We start from the raw sequence: 22,910 nt of genomic DNA, 5'->3' as shown, positions 1-22,910 counted from the left end.
TGATCAGTCCACACATCTATCAACATTTCTGGCTTGCTGGTGGCAATACTCCCAGTTTTCCAGCACAGCTATGGATTTCTTCTTGCTTTAATATTTCTTCTGTCAAAATGTGCTCAGTCAGCCATCTTGAACCAAAAGTCGTAGCTCAGATTCTAATGCCCATTGTGTCTGCAGAATTAGTTGCATAAATAATCAAAGAATGTCAGGGCTGGAAAAGAAATCTGAGCTCCAGTCCAACCACTTTATTTTACAGATGGACAGAGCAAGAGTCATATGAGGGAACTGAGTTACCCAAACTTCCACGGTGGTAGCAGAGCTGGGACAGAGACAAGTCATCCTTTCTTGCCATTGTCTTCTGTTCCAAGGAATCATGAGAGGGGGTCAGCATCTCAGCATGCTTGTAGCCCAGGCTTATCACAGCAGTTGCTTGTTCTGCAGCTCTGTTCTGAGCAACTATTAATGAAAAAAAAGAAAAGGAGAACTCTTATTTCCAAAGGAGGTTTTAGGCAGAATGAATGAAATTAAGAGGATTCTCTTATCAACTTGCAAATTCATTTACCCAGAACTGCCTTTTTTCCCCATGCACAGTGGAAAATCAAGGTCATACTTCCAAAATTAAAGAAGAAAGAGGCTTTGGAAAATGCAAAGCGTTCTTGTTTATCAACGATCAGAAAATTGATGGGGGAGCGAGGGATGGATATGAGAACTAAGCTTCCCCTTCCCCCAGAAAGTTCTGGGAACTTATTGTCCATCTTACTGAGTTTTTTTTCCACCCTGAACATCTGCCTAATTGCACTGATCTACAATCTGTTTCCAGTGAAGCAAAGTAATTAATTGTTTTAAAATGCTTTCCGAGACTTTGGAAAAGTGACCTAAGGTTAATGGTTCATAAAGCTCATTTGTGCTTCTATTAGATATTTTTAAATGTGAGTTGATTTGCTTCTGGACTAAAGAAGAGGAGAGGGCCTTCATGACTGCAGTGAGACCTGTGGCAATGGCTGCACCTGGGAATAACTCTTTCAGCGTCTTTAAGGAAGAGACAGCAGTGCAGATTCTCTGATACTCTCCCTCAGAGGGTTTGTTTCAAAAATGATGTGTTAAGCTTGGAGAAGAGAAGTATACTTTCCCTGTCCTCTATGCCTCATTTCCTCTACCTGAGCCTCTGTTCCTGCCTAGCTATGGATAAATACCCGAAACCCTCTACTCAGCCTTATAGATTGTGATTTTCTAGGGACACCAATATTTCTTCTAATGTGAGCAATTCATTTCTGTGGATCACAAAGGCTTAGTTCGGGGATCATAAGCTCAAATGCGTACAGCTATCAGACAGGTGATATAAATAAGTCAAGAAGAAGGGAGAACTGAAGGCATCTTCCATTTAAGTGAAGTAGCTGCAATGTGGGCTCATTTTTTTCCAGAGCAGTAAGAATCCAGATGATAAGTGAAATATGACTTTTACGTGATGCTGGTAACTAATTCAAAAAACAATAACACTTCCAGGGGCAAACAACCAAGGGCTCCTGATCTGAGATCTTGGGTTTGGTTCTCCCCCAAAACACTTTCAAAACACAAAGATGAAAGGATAACAGCAACAGCCTCTGAGTACCAGATGGTCTGTGGGTCCGAAAATCGTAAACAGATGCAGCTGGTCTGGTGAAATTCCAGCCCTCCAGTCTATATCCCCCACTGATGGTCACCAGTGATCTTTCTGACATGCAAATTCCTGTTTATTTGAAGGCTGGGGCAAGCTAGAATGGTAATCACCTTAAGCAAGCTAAATTCTCAACCCTACCTCTTTGAGAATTTAGCATTTCCAGTGTCTAGGGTTAGATTTATAAACTGTGAGGCATCCCCCAAGAGGCCTGAATATTTAAGGTGTGATGTCCATGCAGAAAGCAGTACTTGGCCCTTTCTCCTATTCCATAGGGTAGAGGAATCTGGAGGAGTCAAGACAATTGAACTTCAGAGCTACATGCACACTAATCAATTGTAATGTAACAATAGCAATTATAATGAATGCCTTTGACCTACTGAGTTCCTGTTCTCTACCAGGGTAAATGATTATAAACATCATCTTATTTCATCTATACACTAAACACAATAGGTATTATAATTATCCCCTTTTTAAAGATGTGAAAACAGGCTCAGAGAGGTTAAGTGATCTCACAGGTGATAAACTGGAATACATTAGAAAATGAGCTTCCAAGGTCTGTGTGTTATTCTGTGCCTCCCCTGTGGATATCGAGCAGGAAGCTCAACATAATGCTGATTTCCCCTCCCATTTTCCAATGATTTCCAGAGTGAACTTAAAAGTATGAGAACAGATGGCTATTGGGTGGTGATGGTGTATAAGTTTCTGTAAAGCCTTCAAATGTAAGTCTGGAACATACAAAAACAAATTAGTGTGATCAGAAATCAGCATGCTCTAAAAATGAATAAAAGAAAGAGACTTTCACTTTCAAGATATTTATCATGATGACTGCTCTGGGACCATATGATTGAGCAAGACTGGGGACGAGGAAGGCCTGACCACGAAATACATTGCTGGTGAAGGTTATAACCACAGGCCTGTGCAGATTGTTGAGAGTTTTTAAGAACTTTATTAAGATATAATTCACACTCCATACAATTCACCCATGGACAGTGTACATTTCAACATATTTTAGCATATTTGTCAATATATGCAGTCATCGCCAAGGTCAGTTCTAGAACATTTTCAAAAGAAACCCTGTAACCTTTTTTCTCAACCCTACCTCTCTGAGAATTTAGCATTTCCAGTGTCTAGGGTTAGATTTATAAACTGTGACCTCAGGTATCCCCCAAGAGGTCTGGACATTTAAGGTGTGATATCCATGCAGAAAGCAGTACTTGGCCCTTTCTCCAAACAGCATCAAAAACACTCTGGATGCATCTTGACAACCTTTTTTGTCCTGTTTTCTATATCATCTTGAAGAGACTATATCATTGTGAAAATATAGGAAATGGGTGACTTTTGTTCAAAGCAATGGTGAGAACTGCCCACTCTCAAATGATGCGTACCAAGGACCTACAGATGAGTTGAGAAGATACAGAGAGTTCAGTCTAGTTTCAGGGAGATAGATTATGCATAACAAGTGGAAGCAAAGTGGTCTGTGTGAAAAGAGTATGTTCTTTAGATGCAAATCAATCTTGTTCAAATCTTAATCCCACCACTTACAAATTATGTGATGTTGGACAAGTGACTAAACGTCCTTGAGTATCAGGCTCCTTGTCGATAAAATAATGTTACCCCCCCTCTAGGGGTAACAAATCAGTTACTACACCACTACCACCACCACTCCTACTGCTGCTATCATTTATTGAGCATTTATATGTCAAGACACTGTTAGGCACTTAATACAAATTATCTCTCCAATACATCCAACAACCTAGGGAGTCATGTAAGATATTATAACCCAGCATTTATGGGTGAAAAAAAAATCTGTGGTTCAGACAGGTTAAATGACTTGCCCCAGACTACACGGCTAGTGAGTGATGGAACTGAGTATCAAAACCAGATTTGTTGGGTACAAAGATTGCATCCTAACCTTCGCTGTAGCTGTTATTGCTAACAGAACAGTGAAAGTAGGAATCAAGAGCATGAAAAGAGACATTTATCATCCTGAAGCTAGAAACCTATCTTTTAAAAGTCACGCAAACACTATAAAATTTAAAATAGGCAATTTCACATTTTGATGACTGTGTTTAAAACTAGGCAATATCAAACACACAGTTTAAATGCCAGTGTGAGGACGAGAGACTGTGTCTAGACATCTGGAATATCAGCTCCAGCACCTCTACCCCATTGCTTGCCCATTCACCCTACAGGACAGGATGAAGTTTTAGGGAGAAACATTCAATCCCTATAAGAAGAAACTCCCAGCACACAGCCTCCTGTTCCTGGAACGAGAACAATCTCATGGCATTCCTGGCAGAGAAAGCCTGTCTCAGCTCAGCAACAAAGACTGGGATTTGCCCAGTTCCTTGTCCTTGGGTTTTTGCAAAGTCACTATAATTTGAATTTTTATAAATCAAATCCTGTTTCAAATTCAATAGAAGAACTTGCACTTTAAAAGAATCCTGTCTTGAATCCTCAAGAAAATGGAAGGTTCCCATTGAAACTGAATAGCTAATCGTAAAATTATCCATTTTGTAAATTCAGAACTTCGTTCACAGCTTTCTGAAAACAACCTTTAAACTTCAAAACTAATTTGAAATTCAAGTTTGTGGCTGGGTCTTATGGGCACTCCTTATCACCTTTGCTGATAACATTTAAATATATTCATTAACAAAAATAATTGTTGTCACAGTTAACTACATTAGCACCTTTTAATTGAATTAGAAATTAGATGGGGGTCATGAATATTTCACTAGGGCTCACTGCTAGCCTTCCCAATTTCCATCTTTTAAAAAAAAATAGCCTCCCATTGCATAAACAGGTGGATTTGCACTGTTCATCTTCTTGGCCTTTCTCAGCTTTGCCACAAAAGTCATCCTGTTGTCAAAAAATGAATCAAACATGAATTTTTAACTTGCACGCTGCCCTTCTATGCTTCCAGGCATGACGCAAGGAGTTTTCTATTCTTAAAAGAAACTTTAAGTAAACATTTGCTCAATACAATCTAGACATTGCCAATCCCACTGCATGCTGAGGAATTGATGCACTTAAAGCAGAGAGAAAGGACTTTTGAAGTAGAGCGTACAGTTCTCAAACTTGGCAATATTGATCTTTGCGGTCAGGTGATTCTTGCTGTGGGGTCAACTTGTGCAATGCGGGATGTTTAGCAGCATCCTTGACCTCTACTCATTGGACACAGGTAGCAACCTGCTCCCAGATGTGACAATCAAATATGTCTTCAGACATTACTCAATATCCCGAGGACAAAATCACACCCAACTGGGAACCACTGACAGACTGCTATTGGTGTAATTACCACCTCTGCCTCTTCTGTCTCACCTTTTACTGAGTCTCGGTTTCGCACATTTGAAATAGAAGTGATCATGCCTACTTCACTGGATTACTGGGAGACTTACATGACATCAGCAGAATAAATGTGTAGCTGGGCGAGTATGCACCAGTTATTAGCTGAAATAGTAGTCACAGCAGTAGCTGTAGTAGAATTGCATCAAAACTTAAGGCAGGGGCAAGGAAGTCCTGGCTCTCCCCTTCTATTTATTCTATATCCCTTGGAAGTGCCAGTTATAGGGCTGAACCAGCCTCACCCACCACCTTGCCTTAATGAAGAGACCCCCAGGTAGCGACCTTCAAAGGCCCCAGTAGCCTTCTCTTCCCTGAATCTGTAGACTTGTCTGGCCCATCCCACATACCATGTATCCAATAAGGGGTAAAGTTAAACACAGATATTTCCACCACAGAGAGAGTCTCGTATAGTGAGATCAAAAGAAAAGTCAAGTTTGTCCTTAAATTTGAAACTTGATGACTTCTGATTCAGAGAGGACATGGGCAAGTTTCATAATCTCTCTGAGCTTCAGATTTCTTAGCTTTAAAAATGGAGTCACTGATAATAATCCCATCAGCTGGTTCCAGTTGTGAAAATTAAATGAGATAAAGGATGCAGAATACCCAAGGGCAATGTACCTGGCCTGCAGGAGCTGCTCCATAATCAGTTGTGATTATAATTTTTATGATGAAGAATATTATGATGCTATACAGCAGAGTTTCTCAACCTCAGCACTCTTTTTTTTAACTTTTTTATTAATTAAAAAAATTAACAAACAAAACATTTAGATATCATTCCATTCTACATATACAATCAGTAATTCTTAATATCATCACATATAGTTGCATATTTATCAGTTCTTAGTACATTTGCATCGATTTAGAAAAAGAAATAAAAAGACAACAGAAAAAGAAATAAAATGATAATAGAGAAAAAAAAAACTATACGTACCATACCCCTTACCCCTTGCTTTCATTTACCGATATTTCAAACTGAATTTATTTTAACATTTGTTCCCCCTATTATTTATTTTTATTCCATATGTTCTACTCTTCTTCAACCTCAGCACTCTTGATGTTTTGGCCAGATAATTCTTTGTTTGAGGGCTGCCCTGTGCATGGTAGGATGTTTAGCAATATCCCTGGCCTCTACTCATTAGATGCCAGTAGCACCAAACCCCTACTTATAACAAGCAAAAATGTCTCCAAACACTGCCCGATGTCCCCTGGGGACAAAACCACCCTTAATTGAGAGCCACTACTCTACAGTAAATGGATTCCTGTCCTAGTCTGTCTTGTAGCTTTACCCTGGATTAATGTCACCATTTTTGGGAAGATTCCCTACCTTCTCCATGCACTATTAGCCACTGCCTTCAGTGTCTTATAATTTCGCTTACTCATCTCACTGGTCTTCGAGACTTGAAGCCCCAGCAGGCAGCTCATCATTTATATCTGTATGTGTTGTTAGCAGAGGTAGTGGTTAGTGGGCAAAAGCAAATCACTGTTTACTGAGCATCTATTATGCAAGGGAGACTGCTTGCACACATGATTCTCTTCAGTCTTTTAGTGGGTTTATAAAGTATGCATCATCTTCATTTGCAGATTGAGAAACTGAGGCTTAGAGGGGAGTAGGAACTTGTTTAGCAAGTTTGTAATGGACTTAAGGTTTGAGCCTAGGTTTGTGTCGCACTAAACCTCTCCTTTCCATAAGCACCTCCCAAGAATAGAGAATGAGTCACCTTCTTCTAAACCTATGCTGCATCCCAGAGGCCTCCCAGCTGAAAATAAGAACTTTCTCAAGTGAATGCCTTGCCCTACAGACGGATCAGAAATGTGGGATGACAGGTTTGGTCAAGGTCAGGAAATGGGTAGAAATGGCTGGGCTGCTTAAAGAAACAATCCATTTTGGACTCAAGAGATGAGGCATGGAGCGTTTTTCACTCTTACTGAAAAGGTCAGACTGGAGACCGCAGGACCCAAATGAAACCTTTTGGCAATTTTGGAAAGTTCAGCCTGCAGCTTGGGGGTAAAACCTAGGCTAATTCCCCCTTCATCCTAGCACCTCTGTCCACCTCTACCTCCAAATACCAGCTGGCACCAAGCTTACCTCCTTGGGCAATAGCCTGCCAGGGGCACAGGTCCCAAGGGCACAGAGCTGGCATTCTCCTTGCCCCCTGACTTTGCCACTCTCCAGTGCAGTTACTTGTCAGGGTCAGGGGGCCTCATTATTTCAGAGGCTCTGAGAGACAATGTAAAAATGCTAAGGGGCACCTGTAAAAACGGGCTTGGTAGGCTCCAAAAGGTTAATATCCTCCTTTTCAGATGGCTACCACAGTTGCCATGGATATTTCCTACAGGAGGCTTTGCAAGTTCCACATGAAGGGGCTGAAATTAATAAACTCCTTTGAACTCAGAGGAAACAAACCAAGCTGGGCTGCAAATATTGCAACCTGATTATTTCTAGCTTGGACGGGGGGGCCGAGATGTGTAGGACATCTGGAGGTCTGTCTGTGGGTATACATGAGTTTCAGTCACCCACATGCAATTATGTGTATGTGTGTGTGTGTGTGTGTGTGTGTGTGTGTGTGTTTGCCTTTGTTTTATCTGAGCACAGTCATAACGGAGAGTCAGGAGAGGACAAAGCTGTCTGCATATCCAAAAGGGCAAAGATTTATTTGATGGTTTCCCCAACTAGACAGCAAGATTCTTGAGGTCAAGGGCTGTTTTTATTCATCTCTCCAATCTCATTACCACCTAACCCAGGGCTTGTAGATGCTCAGCAACTGTTTACTGAACAGTTGAATCTGTTTATTCAACAAATACTTTTGAGTGCCTACTGGGAGCCAGGTGCTGTTTATCTGAAGAGGCCATTACCATGGTGAACAGGAGAAAGAGGCACTTTCCTCACAGAGCTTAGGGTCCCGGTGGAGATGCACGGATGGAATGTTGGGTGAAGAAATTCCCAACTGGAAGGTCAACTCTCTCTTGGTTGGTGAGTGTGTGTGCACGTGTATTTATTAAATAGGGGAAAGAATACATTGAAGAATCAAATGTCAGTGAGGGTAGAAGAAAAGGGACGTGGTCTCTGGAATCAATCTTGGGGCTCAAATCTTGCCTCTGTTGCTTAACCAAACTGAACCTGCATTTTCTCAGATGATTCATTCATTGAATAAATATTTATTGCACACCTACTTTGTGCAATGCACTGGGGATGCAGCAGGGAGCAGAGCAGACACCAATCCCCATCCTCGTGGAATATCTAAAATAAAGCTCAGTGTGTGCAACAATGCACAGCCCTGAAGTGGCCCAAGGAACTGGCAAAGGCATCAGAAGAAACCTGTTACCATGACCCGAAGGAAGCCTGGGAGATTCAGCCAGATGTAAAGTGGAAGGAAGCAGGTCCCAGTCCAAGGAAATGATATGTGAAGGTCTGGAGGTAAGTAAGGCTGGGAATGGGCTGTTTGAGGACCTGGAGGCAACTGAATTTGGCAGCAGCACTGAGTGTGCAGGGCAGTGTTATGGGTTGAATTGTGTCCCCCAAAAAGATATGTTCAAGCACTAAACCCTCAATCCCATGAATATGACCTTGTTTAGTTATAAATTTAGATTTTTTTAATTAAAACAAGTTTTAAACATAACAGCACACAAACAAGAACTTTCTTACCATATGCTCATTCCATTCTTGGTATATAATCAATAATTCACAATATTATCACATAGTTATATATTCATCACCATGATCATTTCTTAGAACATTTGCATCAATTCAGAAAAAGAAATAAAAAGAAAAAACTCATACATACCATACCCCTTACCCCTCCCTCTCATTGACTGCTAGTATTTCTATCTACCCAATATATTTTAGCCTTTGTTTCCCCTATTTTTCTCTATACTCCTTACCCCTCCCTTTCATTGATCACTAGTATTTCAATCTACTAAATGTATTTTAACATTTGTTCCCCCTATTATTTGTTTTAAATTTAGATATTTTATATCTAAATAAATTAGATATTTTATCTAGATAAATTAGATATCTAAATAAATTTAGATATTTTATATCTAAATAAGGTATTTAGATATTATTAGTTAAGATAAGGTCAAACTGAATTAGGGTGAATCCTAATACAATATGTCTGGAGTCCATATAAAAAAAAGAGAAATTTTTATGTGGTGATGGGGATAGAATGCAACAACAGTGACAAGCCACTGCCTGAATCCTACGTCTTTGGAGGGAACACGACCTTGCCAAAATCCTAATTCCAAACTTTTGGCCTCCAGAACCATGAGACAATAAATTTCCGTTGTTTTAAGCCACCCGGTTGGTGGTACTTTGTTTCAGAAGCCCCAGAAAACTAAGGGAGAAAATACTGTAGGTGTGAGTGTGTATGTGTGCCCTTTTCTGTGTGTGTGGCCTGTGAGTCTGTATGAGTGTATCTATGTGTTTTCAGGTCCAATGAGTACAAGTGTGTGTTTGAATTGAATGAGTGGGTCCATGTGTGCTTGTGTGCCCGTGCATGTGTGTGGTATGTGAGTCTGTATGAATGTGTCTATGTGTTTTCAGGCACTTTGAGTGCAAGTGTGTGTGTGTTTGGACGAGTGTGTGTCTGTGCGTGCACGTGTGCTCAGGCATATGGGCATGGGTAAGTACGCTATTCTTACAAAGAAGCTTTCAGATGGCACGGGAGAAAGCTGCAGGGAGAGGAATGACACTTCCTATGGGAGCTCTGTAACCACACAACAAAATCAATATTCCAGCTGAACTGCTTTTATAGATAATGTATCATGTATGAAGGTTTTAATTAAAGTGCAGCATCTGAGAAGGTGCCTCTAAGATGCGTGGATTTCTGTGCCCTACTCCAGCTGCACTCAGGGCATCTGAGAACAAATCGGGACCACCTCACAGATCATCCCACTTCCATCTCCACTCCTGTCCTCTCCTGCCTTCTGTCCTTCTCATCCACCTTTTTGGAGAATCATGAAAGTAGAGCATATTTAGCAAATGTTATTAATCAGTAAATGAAATGACCTACAAAGTTATTTAAACGTATTGGTGCTCAGAAAATGCAGATGAAAACAAAATACTGGCTTTTGCCTAAAAGACTAAAAATACATTTGAAATCCTAATATTTTGTTTCAGCAAGGGTAGATAGGCCAGGTACTTTGGTGATGAGAGTATAAATTGGTATATATTTTCTGAAGGACAACTGAACGATCTGAATCTGAAACTTTAGATTAGACGTATGTTGTAGTCAGCATTTCCACTACCAAGAATTTAGCGAAAGGAAATATTCATTTAAAAGGGTATGTTAAATGTTTTAAGTTGGTCATCAAAGCATCATTTATACCATGAAACGCTTGCTAGGATGGTGTGCTCTTTCCTGAGTTGCTCTCATTGGTTGAGAAAAAAGGAATGTAAGCATCCAATATTTTAAGTTCAGTGACCACCAGCTGTTGGAGCAATCCCCTTCCTGAAAGGTCATGTTGAATGATATAAGTGTTTAACAACCAGCTCATTGGGGAAGAGGGAAGGGTTTTCAGGTAATGCCAATTTCTTTGGTGTAAATGCTCCCTCCAGGCTGATTTTCAGTATCAAGGTGCCATCACTGAATGTGGAGTTTGGAGAAGATGCTAGCAAATTAGCTCTCACAAGCTGACATAAGCTGCCTGCAGGGCACCATGGTTTAGAAGGACTACTTCAGCAAAACCAGTACTTTCTCTTCCTTCTCCCCACCCCATTTCTTACAGAAAATATAAGCAGACAGGAGGCGAGAATGAGGGCCTGGAGGGGTGCAATGTTGGTGAAGAGAGAGTCACCCTAGCTCTTTTCACTTCAGCAGAGGTTCTACTCACTGCAGCCAGTAAGGGGCGGGGGGTGCACAAAGAAAGCAGTTCATTAAGTTTGCAGGTATTTATAAGAGGGGGCAACCGTTCTCTCACCTTGTTTTCTTATCAGTTCTGGGGCTCTATGAGCTAAACATGAAGACGGTGGGACATAATAATTGTACAAGAGGACATTCTGATCTTTCCTCAGACAGAGAGGGGATGAGGCCCATCTTGCTCTTTAAAATTACAGCTTCCCAAGTGGAAAGGAAGATAGAAGGGAGAGAAAATTTGAAAGGGCATATGAGACTGAAATTTTAAAATGACCAAGATTGAGTCTTGAGAACCTAGCCAAGACTTTTAATGCCAGAAAGTGTCTCTGAGAACAAGGCCAGAGAATTTCCTTGAAGTAACCCACCAGGCCACCGGGAAGGGGGGAAGGGGATTGAAAGGACACAGTTAGGAGCAGTTATTAGAAAAATAAAACTCCTTCATATTTTTATGCCAGTGACTTGAGATTTGTCAATCAAATTAGTTACACTCTTTAAGCAACCAAAATGCCCATCAAATGGGAATTAAACACAATATGTTCCATACATTTAGTGGAACAGTACGCAGCTATTCCAAGATGTTTACATTCATTTGTGAGTGTGTTTTGCATGGTCTCAGTAACTTAACTCAAATAGCACATGATAATCACCGGTATATGCTCATTAGGGTTTTTAAAACATAAATTCTATGTTTACATTTTAACTGGAAAGTTAATAACTCTTTAAGTTTCAAATAGCTGTTCCCCGTGCAGTGTGCTCTGATGTGGCCAACACTGGACAATCAGAAGCTACAGGTATATTCTCCCTATTCTAGTTACCAGTGTGGACATACAATAAATTGGTAAACAGAGTAAAAATCATTCATAAACCATTATATACAATATAATGCCACTTTTGCGAAAGAATAAAAAAATGTATTATCATAAATATAGAAAAATGTCTGGCAGGACACATACTAAAATCTTAGAAGTGGTTGTTCTAGTTGTTGCATACAGACCTTCATTCAATCATTACTTCAGTTTTGCCATTATTTTATAAATGTTTATCAAGTTCTCTCCATGGATCAGGGATGCTTTGCTGGTACTTACACTTTTTGTATCATCTAGTGATCTGTTCTTTATCCTATACTTGACATGTATCATTTAAATCAGAAGGCAGAAATAGCAAAAATTTTTTCTTTGTTGAAAAATGAAGAACTTTCAGTGTCTTGGGGCAGCTAGAAGGAAAAACCTGAAATTGTGGAACTGTAACCCATTCCAAAACTTGCAATCTGTTCTACAACTACTTGTTAAAATGTACCTGAACAGGGCGGGCCGCGGTGGCTCAGCGGGCAAAGTGCTTGCCTGCTATGCCGGAGGACCTCGGTTCGATTCCCGGCCCCAGCCCATGTAACAAAAACGGAGAAACAGAATACAATAAAACAAGAAAATGTTTAAAAATGTTTCCCTTTCTTCCTTCCTTCCTTCCTTCTCTCTGTCTTTCCTTTAAAAAAAAAAAAAAAAAAATGTACCTGAACATTTATTGCTTTTTTGTATATATGTTATATCTCACAATAAAAAAAAGTTAAAGAAAATGGAGGATTTAGCATATAGTGGGTGCTTAGAAAATGGAGGATTTAGCATATAGTGGGTGCTTAGAAAATGGAGGATTTAGCATATAGTGGGTGCTTAGAACCTCGTGGGTGCTTGGGAATGTGGCCATTGCTTTATCATTCTGGAAATCTCGGATTATTTCCTACCATGTCTTTTGAGTGTCGTGACAACAGTACCAATGACAATGCCCACGAGTGTTCATGTGGTAGTACTATGTGCCAGGCACTGTTCGGGAAACACCCAGTACCTTATTTGGTCCTCACATTAACTCTATGAGGGCAGCTACTATTTTCCTGTTTTACACATGAAGAAACTGAGGAAGAAACAGAGCTGCTGCCGCACCCAGGCTCCTCTCTCCATACCCCCACCCCGGTCTGGGACTCAAGGTACTTATCTTCATCCTTTCAACCCCCAAAACAATGGCAGCCTAGTGCAGATTTGCACTTGCTCATGCACATGCACACGCTCACACATACACACATACACTCACACACATACACAGAAATGGCTTGGGATGGGACTGACCTGGGTTATTGCTGTTGCCTTAGACAGTCAGAGGAAAAGGCAGCGTAATGCAGACAAATGTGAAATAATAAGGCTGAAGCCAATGAACCGAAAGAGAGGGAGAGCACACTAAATAAAAAGTCATGAGTCCCTCCAGCCCAGAGAGGGATTTAGAGGTGACTCCAAAAACAGAATCCTTGAAATTGTCAGCAACTTGCACTGCCAATGAAGGAATCAGGCCAATCCAGGTGGCCAACCCTGGATTGGCCTTCCCCATGGATGGACACCCATCCCATTGGGTGGGTGGGTCTGGCTTTCCATCCCATTGGGGCCAGGCCGGAGCACCACTCCTTTCCAGGCTGTGGTGTATCTGCTGTAGAGTGAAGGCTGATGCTGTGTCCAAAATGAGCTGCACAGACTTGTGCACCTAGAAACTATCACGCAAGAGGTGGGGTGGGGTTGGGGGAAAAGATGAGTTTTGGGATCTGGGAGTGAGGATCCACAGGGGGGTTGGAGAATCTGGGAAGGCAAGTAAAGGAGGTAAGAACTGCAGATGGTCAGAGCGAGCTGGATACATAGATAAGAAGCTGGAAACTGGAAGGACTCCGCCAAACACGGCAGATGTCTGTAGGAAGGGAAGTCTACTGAGGTGGCGCTGAGTGTTTCCAACCTTCAGCCTCAAGCTCAAGGAGCTTAAGCCAACCATGTTGACATAATCTGTGACGTAGGGAGAAGACTCTGCTGTCAAACAGACCTCGACTTGAGTTGTATCCTTTCCATTTACTACCGGTACTTTCTGAGGCGCCTGCCTCACCCCCCTGATCTCTTCCATGAGGAGCTGGCAGAGGAATGAGAGGAGGTGAGGGGTCCATGTGGGGGGGCGTGTCTACTTGAGCTGAGCCTTTCAGCCCCAGCGGGTGTTCGGACATGTATGGGGAAACCCGGTGAATTCATGGGGAGAGTTAGATTGGAGATTCTTTGAGGGCAGGCATGGTGTTGAAAAACCTTCCAGATGACAGGACAAGGAGCATCAGCAAAGAATCCAGGGACAAAGCCCTCGCTGGCTGGGAGCAGGGATGGGGGTAGGGATTCTGAGCAAGTATGAGGGTTGTGACCACAATCATGCTAGGGGCATGTTTGAGCCCTGAGAACAGACAGAGAGACTGTTATCATCATCAGTAATAACAACTAATGCAGTCATCACTTATGAGTGGTATTGGTATCATTATCCCAATTTTACAGATGAAGCAACTGAGGCATAGAGAGGTTAAAGGAACTTACTCCAGGTCACCCAAGAGCCAGGATTCAAACCAAGGCTCTTGGATGCTCTTAACCACTGCATACACTATTTCAATGTCAGACAAATCCTGCAAGAGGGGGCTCCAGCAAATCGATAACCCCTTGGAGTCAAGCAACATTGCCTTGGGTCACTTCTAATAGAATATCAAAATAAGGAGGAATAGGGAAACAAAAATACTTCATTTTGTCCTTGACCCCAAACCACCTTTGGTATCCAAAGGCTTGGGGTGGCCACCATCAGAAGCAGAGGGTCTCTGGCGCCCAGCTGGGAGGCAGAACCACTAGAGAGAAGATCCCTAGGGCAGGAATGAGCAGTGCATAGCAGAGCCCCACAGAGGTGGGTGAGTGCTCCAGGACAGAACCCATCTGGGCAAACTTGAGGGGACTTAAGAGCTGGGGACTCAGAGCTGCCCAGCAGACAAGTACATCAGGCTATTAAGACTTGAAATGCGAGCAGGTGAGGCCAGTGAACACAGGGGTATTCCAGGTGGTTGAGGCTGCAAGAAATTGTAAATATTTGCCTCTTTTTAGTGGTGTGTTACAGAGAGGCGATAACACAATTTTCCCAGAGAGGGAACAGGGCTGGGCAAATCCAGTTATACTGATTTCAAAAATGTTTCTATTAGGGAAAGCAGATGCAGGATGCTTCTAGCAGGGAAGGCATTTCAAGGTGACCCTGCAGAAGGAGCCAGCTTTATGAGATGTTTTTGATTGAGTGGAACAAGATAAGCTATTCGTGTTGTGTAAGGGTTCAAAGTCCTGGACACCAGCTGAAATAAGAAAATTCAATTTCTGGTATAAGATTGTGCTTTTTCTGCCTTCTGGAAGTACACAGGCATCCACCCCACAGCACCCCCCCCACCCCTACCCCCACCCATGGAAGCACAGTGTTTCTCTTTGACAATCCTGACATGAAAAGGACTGGAAGGGCGGGTTCAAATGGCACGAACGATGCAGCCGGGAGGTATATGGAAACAGCCACGGTTGCTATTTCTGTCCTGGCTCTTCCATGCAACCTCTCACGTGGCAGCCTGGGAGTGACCTGGATGATATCAATATTATTCTGATTTCCTTTGTTCACCCACGAAAGCAATAGAGGAAACTCCTATAAGTTTATCCAAAACACTGCTGTCCAATAGAACTTCCAGAGTCGATGGATAGTTCTACAATCTTTGCTGTTCAAAATGGTGGTCATGAGCCACATACATTTATTGAGCCCTTGAAATGTAGCTAATGTGACTAAGAAGCCAAATTTTAAATGCTATTTAATTTCAACTAATTTAAACAGCCCTATGTAGCCAGCGGTCGCCTCATTGAACCATGCAGCTATGAAAGAGTCAATGAATAAAGCATGATCCTCAGGCCCGGCCAGCCTGGTCCTGACTTTTGCTTCTACTGTTATTTCCAAGCTGTGTGACCCTGAGGCCACTGACTTAACCTCTCTGACCCACAGTCACCTTACCTGAAAAATGGTGCTGATGATATCTGCACTGCAGGACGGTTGCATAAAGGAGTTATATGCACAGAAGCCATGGCAGGTCATAAGCATTTAGTGATTCGTAGCTGTAGTTATTAAGTAATAAGCATGTCTTGCGGGCTCACAATTTGGCTTGGGATTTCTCAGTTGCTTGGGATACAGATTCTTACTGACACTGACAGGGGCAAAATGAATGGGAGAGTGGAGGCTGGGAAGTGATTCGGATCTTGTGGTGGCCAAACAGCAGGGCAGGTTTAGATTCAGTCACCTCCACCAGCAGGTGAGGTCCTGGGTGGTGGGCCAGAGGGGCAGCAATGCTGCCTTTCCCTCTTCCTCCCTACAATCCAGGGGAGAGGAAAAGAGAGGGGAGCCTAAAAAGGAGAGGAGTAGAAGACTCCCAGAGTGGACAAGACAGAGAAACAGTTCAGAGGAGAAAAGAAAAGGGAAGCATAGGCTACACTGGAATGCGAAGGAAGGAGATGAGGAGGGGAGCTGGGTGGGGGGTGGGGAGAGGCGGGGGCCAGGTAGAAGCCCTCACAGGTCACACAGCTGAAGGGCAGGTTGCAATAAACTACAAACCACCCTAGGTTCCGGCAGGGTGTTGTGGGGAGCCCTTGGCATTTTCTGTCTCCAGCAGCTTTGGTTCAGGCTTCCTCACTGTCCACAGGAGGGCTTGGGGGCAGCAGAGATTTCCAGAGCCCCTGCCCGCTGCTCTCCCTCCCTCGGTGTCCCTCCCAGGTCGTTAATCTTGGAGGACAGGTGGGTCTCTCATTAGCTATCTCTAAGGGTCAGCTTGGAAGGATCAGAGGAGATAGCAGTTCAGAATGCCATTTGTCATCCTGGGGCCCGGCGGGCAGCTACACTGATTCAGCCCCCTTCTGGCCTCCCTTTAACTTAGGAGGCAAAAGCTGCTTTTGACCTTATCCCTAAATGAAGCTTTAATTCCTCCTTCCTTTGCATGTGCATCAGGGCAGGGCTACCCGGATAGTACACCTTGCCCAAGGTCGGGAAAGATGCAGGAGTGTGTCTGACCCCTGCCACGCATGTCCTGCCAAGGACCCCGGTTCTTGTTTGCATGTTGGACTCTCCAGGAAAAATTTTCTAAAATGCTAAGACCTGGGTCTCACCCACAGAGGTTTTGATTCATCGTTCTGGGGGTGGGGCCTGGTGCCTTGGTCATTTCTTTAACTGTCCTTAGGTGATTCTCACCATCAGCTGGGACTGAGAACTACTCTGCCAGATCTTCCCCTGCCTGACTTCTTGCCATCGTTCAAGGCTTAGCCTGGACAACACCTCCTCCAGGAAGTCTTCTCTGACAATCCTCCCCCAAAGAACTCTCTATCACAATAGGGTTTATTTTCTACAAAGCATTCGTAGCTATCTCAAACAGCAATTAAGAGCCTGGACTCCCCAGCTCTAGGTTTGGATTCCTGGCCTACTTCTCAGGAGCTAGAACACCTTGGGCAAGTTATTCATTCTCTAGTCCTCCATCTCTTCTTCTGCAAAATGGGAGCGAAATGGGAAAAAAAACACTTCCAAGAATTCTGGCAGTGACTAAATGAGTTAATGGATGCAATGAGCTTAGGAGAGAGAGAGCAGTCCAGTGTTTGCTACCACCATTATTAACCTGTTTTTTTCTTTAGTGCCCCCCACCCTGCACCCCACAGCTCCACTACAAGGCCTAGTTCACTATCACTATCATATTATCCCATTTGACAGAAGGGAAAACTGAGACAGCCATTTAAGAAAGTTACTGAGAGGCCAAATGTTGGGTGTGTTTAACTGCATGCCCCTGAGCTGGTTTGGGGGCTAATAAGAGACTAGAAGTTGGCCAATTTCACCAGCAGGGGAGTGAGATGGTGCAGAGGGAGGAAGCAGCACGTGGGGGAGTGGAGAGAGTGGAGGTGGGAAAAGCAGGCAGGGCCAGGACCCAAAGGCTCCTGAGGGAAGGTAAAAGGCTGAGGGTTTTCTTCCATGTAGAGATGGAGAACAACTAGAGCACAGACCACTGACCTCCCAGCCTTGGTGTTTGCCCACAAGCCAGGGTCTAGCAGTTTGGACCTGGCGTATGGAGTTATTGAGTGAGAGGGAACTGGGGTCCGATGTCCTGGATTAGAAGCTTGACTCTGCCACTCTCCAGCTGCATGTCTGTGGGCAGGGGACACACCTGCAGCTGTCTTGCTTTCCTCATCTGTAGATGGAGATAACCCACTCGCCTCACGCCCTTCCCCAGAGGCATGAAAGCATCAGCATCCCACCCGGCTCAGAATCCACACCCACTATTGTTGTTGGCCCTGACAGCCACCTCCTGGGAGCTGGTACCGTGAAGAGGTGGAAATGCTGGGAGCTAGTCCACTTGGGATGCCTTACATCCCACAGAGGGCGGGGGGGGGAAGGAGGAAGGAAGGAAGCAAGCAAGGCAAATGGAAGGCAGAAGAAAGGAAGGAAGGGAGGGAGGGAGGAAGGGAAAGACAGATGACCAGGCAACTAACTGTCTGGAGTCGCCCAGAAATGACGGGCTCCTCCATATGTGTGACTTATCAGTGGTAAAACCAACCCATTCCCTGGAAAACCGAGATGAGTTAGTGGACCTAAAGGCAGGTCTAAAGGAGTACCCTTTAATTTTCTACACAAACACATACAATCAGGTTTTAAAAAAAGGAAGAAAGAAGGAAAAAGAAAAAATAAAGAGGAATACGATTGGAGCTACAGCACAAGAGATACAGATTATTATGTGCCAAGGCACATTTTATTCCCCTTTTCTATTAGAAAGGTATCCATGGGTGATGTCTGAGCACGTGGCAAAAATTCTGCTAAAAAAAAAGATTTTATCATTCATCGCTTAATCTTGCCTGAAATGATTGTTAAATGGGAAGCTTTAAAATGACACTTGTGCTCATTCCATCACTTCGATACTTTATATATTTATTAGCTGGTATTCTTCTTAAAGAAGCACTCTCTCTCTTTCCTTCTCTCTCTATCTTTCACTTTCTCCATCTCTCTCCCTCTCTGTCTTTCTCTTGAGAATCCCCATGAGCTCATGAGTTTTTGGTCATTTGATGAATAACAATCAAATGGTGTCATTTCTCATGCTAAAATTGTCCCAGATTTGGCCATTAGAAGTCCCGTAAAGCTGGATTGGGGCTCTTTGACACCTCCTTGCTTTCTGGAACAGCTAGATGATGCAGGCTCCCCTTGTATTTCCCTGCCCCAGACACAGAATTAGCCATTTCTCCGAAGGACAAGTTCCTTTCCATGGGGTGTGGTATCTCAAAGCCAACATCTGGATACCAGGCATGATGATCTCAGATTCTGGGGCCAATTGCTTGGGCTTACATCCTAGCTCTGCCATTTGCAAACCATTTGGTTTTTGGCAAGTCACCTCACTGTTTTGTGCTTCCATTCTCTCATCTGCAAAATGGAAGCATAACAATACGTCCTATCTTGGAAAATTGTCAAAAGGATTAATTAACTGGTTCATAGTTGTGCAGCTCTTTGAGCAGTACTTGGCACATAGTGAGTGTGCGATACAGATGTGTGTTAAATATATGTGGCTTTTCAGTTGACACAGATGGGGAGAGAGGGTAGAGAAGACCATCAGTCATCAAATACTGGGAAAGAAAATATATAAATTATTTTATTAGGTTGTGGATAAGCAAAAACATCATTCATTATATTTATTTTTACTCTTTTCTTCTATTAATGACAGGTGATACTGATTTGATATCTAGGGTATTGCAACAATGTTTCCTATTCTAAAAAGTAAACCTTCATTGATGTAAAAGATGTGTACAATACAAAGTTTTATTTTAAAATAAACTTATTTTTCAAAAACCAATGAGCCAGTTAAAAAGCAAATGATATTCTAATAGCTATGGAATTCAAATATGTCAAAAATTAATGATGAAGGCATGGGAGTGATCAAGTTTTGGCAACAGTATTAAAAAAAAGTTGCCTTGGGAAAGTTCGTCTTCCCATTGACTGGGATGATTTTATAGTTAAAAATGGAAATAGTTTGAATATGCTCTGGGTGCACATGTACAAGGTCTGCTAATATCTGGATCCTTCAGTGATGGTGAGAGATTAAAGAGCATGAGACTTCCATGAGAAGAACGGAAATAGAGTTTAGAAGTTTAGAAGTCAAACGTTCTGGATTCTACTTGTTCACCTTAATAATAGTCTCCCCACCCAATAAATTCTGAGGAGGAAAAGAAGCACTGAGAGAAGATCGTATACTGCTAGACTGAAGGAAGGGGCTTCTTGTGACCTCTCTATGCCTCAGTCAGAAATGCTCTTCCTAAAGACAGCATTGGAGGCCAGGGCACCCTGACTTATTCAATTTTCTCTGCATGTAATGAAATCTCCCTTCCAGACACCAACATCTTTGATTTCTTTCTATTGATTTCAGAACCTCAAAGAGTCATGACTATCAAAATGCAGTTTGACTATAAACACACAGAGATTCACAAACAAACTTGGTCAAGAATTGTGCTTGTTTGAAACTGCTGTGTACCCAAGAAAAGTCATGTTCTTTAACTGAGATTCAACATTGCTGGGTGGCATCTTTCGATTAAGTTGTTTCCATGGAGATGTGACTCACCCAGTTGTGGATAGGACCTTTTGACTAGGTGGTTTCCATGGAGATGTGTCTCTATTCATTCAAGATGGGGTTGCTTAGTGAAGTCCTTTAAGAGGGAACCATTTTGGAAAAAGCTTGAGAGCCCCACATAGCCAGATTCTTTTGGAGATGCAGAAAGAAAACACCCCCAGGGAGGCCTTATGAAATAAGGAGAGAAAGCTAGCAGACATCTCCATATGCCTTCCCAGCTGATAGAGGTCTCAGAAGCCAAAGACCCCAGCAGATGCTAGCCACGAGCCTTCCCAGCTGATAAGTGGATGGCATTAGCCTTTCTTAAGTAAGGGCAACTTGCTGTTGGTACCTTAAGTTAGATATTTCACTGCCTTAGAACTGTAAACTTTCAACTTAATAAATTCCCCTCTTAAAAGCCATGCCATTTCTGGTATATTGCATTCCTACAGCTTTAACAAACTAATACAGATTTTGGTACTGGAGGAGTGGGGTACTGCTGAAGTGTGCAAATACCAAACATGTTGGAATGGCTTTTTAAATGGATAAGGGGGACATTCTAGAAGAGTTGTGAGGAGCTTGATAGAGAAGGCCTAGAATGCTTTGAAGAAACTGTTGGTAGAAATAAAGATACCTCTGATAAGGCCTCAGACAGAAATGATGCATACGTTATTGCTAACTGGAAGGAAGGTGATCTTTGTTTTAAAGTGGCAAAGAATCTGGCAAAGTTGACTACTGGTTTTGGATGGAAGGCAGATTTTAAAAGCCACAAGCTAGGATACTTAGCTGAAGAGATCTTCAAATTAAATGTAGAAAGTGCAGCCTGGTTTCTCCTTTGAAGCTAAAAGTGAAATGCAACAAGAAAAAGATAAGCTGAGAACAGAGCTCTTGGGTACAAAGAAATGAGAAATTGGTGGTCTGGAAATTTCTGGGCTTCTGGAAAGGGAGATCCTAGAGAATAGTGTCCTATGTAAGGATTTAACCAAACATGGAGGCAGTCAGAAATTTCAGCACAAGCCAGAGTTGCAGATGGAGTTATCCAGAAAGGATTTGTGGAAAGTCCTATTGTCTGATGGTTATGATCCCTGCATACTACATGGAAAATCAACAAGAGTGTTGTAGGGGCTGTATAAATAGATAATCACTGCCAGTCTAGACTAAAAGGGTCAGAAAATGGACAAATTAAAGGAAAAATACCATAAGAGGCAGAACTTTGGAAGCTAAGTTCTGAAGTCAAGAAATGTTGGGCCAGGAGAGCAAGTTCACCCACGCACTTAGAAAGGATGAATTTGCCTTGAAAGCAGAGGGTGTGCCTTCCATCTTGATACTCTGGAAGAGTTGTGCCACCTCAGGCCTTGGAGAAGGGGAGCACATTCCTTGGGGATTGCACAGAGCCTGGCTGCTACCCCTTTGGAGGGGTTGGGTGTGTGCCCCAGAGATGGCAGAGATTCCACATGCTGCCCTGATGTTTGGAGAGGGTGAAGCCAAGAAAAAGTGATCTCCCCAGTGTCCCCCAAAGTTGCATTTGGAGAGAACAGGGCTGCTGCATAAGCCCTTGGAAAGGTGGAACAGCCACTTTCTAAAGCCTTGAGGATAAATGACTCCCAGACTTTGAAATCTAATGGACTTTGCTCTGCTACCTTTAGGAACTGTTTGGGAACTTTGACCCCTGTGTTCCTTCCAATTTCTTCCTATGCAAATGGAAACATTTATCTTATGACTTTCCCTCCTATATATATTGGCAGCAGTAACTTGTTCTGAGTTTTATGGGTCCAGAGCCAGAGGAGAATTTGCCTTCGAATAGACCATGCTTTAGCTGACTTTGATGAGATTTGTCCTCTTTCTGACTCTTTATTGTATTTGTATTGTTACTGAAATGGTTTAAGGCTTTGTGATATTGTGATGGAATGAATGTACTTTGCATTTGGAAAAAACATGTCTTTTTGGGGCTCAGAGGGTGGAATGTGCTGTTTTGAAGCTGCGGGGGTACCCCAGAAAAGCCACATTCCTTAACCCCTATTCAGTATTGCTGCATGGGATCTTTTGATTAAGTTATTTCTATGGAGATGTAACTCACCCAATTGTGGATGGGACCCTTTGATTAGGGTTTCCATGAAGATGTGTCTCCACCCATTTAAGGTGGGGTTGCTTACTGGAGTCCTTTAAAAGGAAACCATTTTGGAAAAAGCTTTAGAGCCCACACAGCCAAAGACCTTTGGTAATGCAGAAGGAAAATATTCCAGGGAAGCCTTATAAAATGAGGACTGAAAGCTAGCGATGTCACCATGTGCCTTTTCAGCTGAAGAAGTGTCCAGAAGCCAAAGACCCCAGCAGACACCAGCCATGTGCCTTCCCAACTGACAGAGGTTTTCCAGACCTCATCAGCCTTTCTTGAGTGAGAGTAACCTCTTGCTGGTGCCTTAATTTGGACATTTTTACTGCCTTAGAACTGTCAACTTGTAACTTATTAACTTCCCTTTTAAAAAGGCATTCCATTTCTGGTATAGTGCGTACTGGCAGATTTAACAAACTAATACAAAGAACCCAGGAAACGAGAATGACCACATTGGAGCAAAGAAAGAGAAAGCAGCCACCATGGGTC

The 22,910-nt window shown here is 42.7% G+C and overlaps 1 long non-coding RNA gene across 1 annotated transcript in view; it reads right to left on the bottom strand.

The window, feature by feature from the left end:
* Positions 1-226: 226 nt before the first annotated feature.
* The window catches only part of LOC143666632 (uncharacterized), a 124,434-nt gene continuing 101,750 nt past the window's right edge, over positions 227-22,910 (bottom strand). The window contains exon 4 of the long non-coding RNA XR_013167708.1: positions 227-453. This is a non-coding gene — a long non-coding RNA (uncharacterized LOC143666632). The remainder of the gene's footprint in view (positions 454-22,910) is intronic.

The sequence above is a fragment of the Tamandua tetradactyla genome, chromosome 23 (assembly GCF_023851605.1).
Source record: "Tamandua tetradactyla isolate mTamTet1 chromosome 23, mTamTet1.pri, whole genome shotgun sequence".
In the NCBI taxonomy this organism is placed as follows: domain Eukaryota; kingdom Metazoa; phylum Chordata; class Mammalia; order Pilosa; family Myrmecophagidae; genus Tamandua; species Tamandua tetradactyla.
This window is presented reverse-complemented; position numbering and strand designations above follow the sequence as displayed.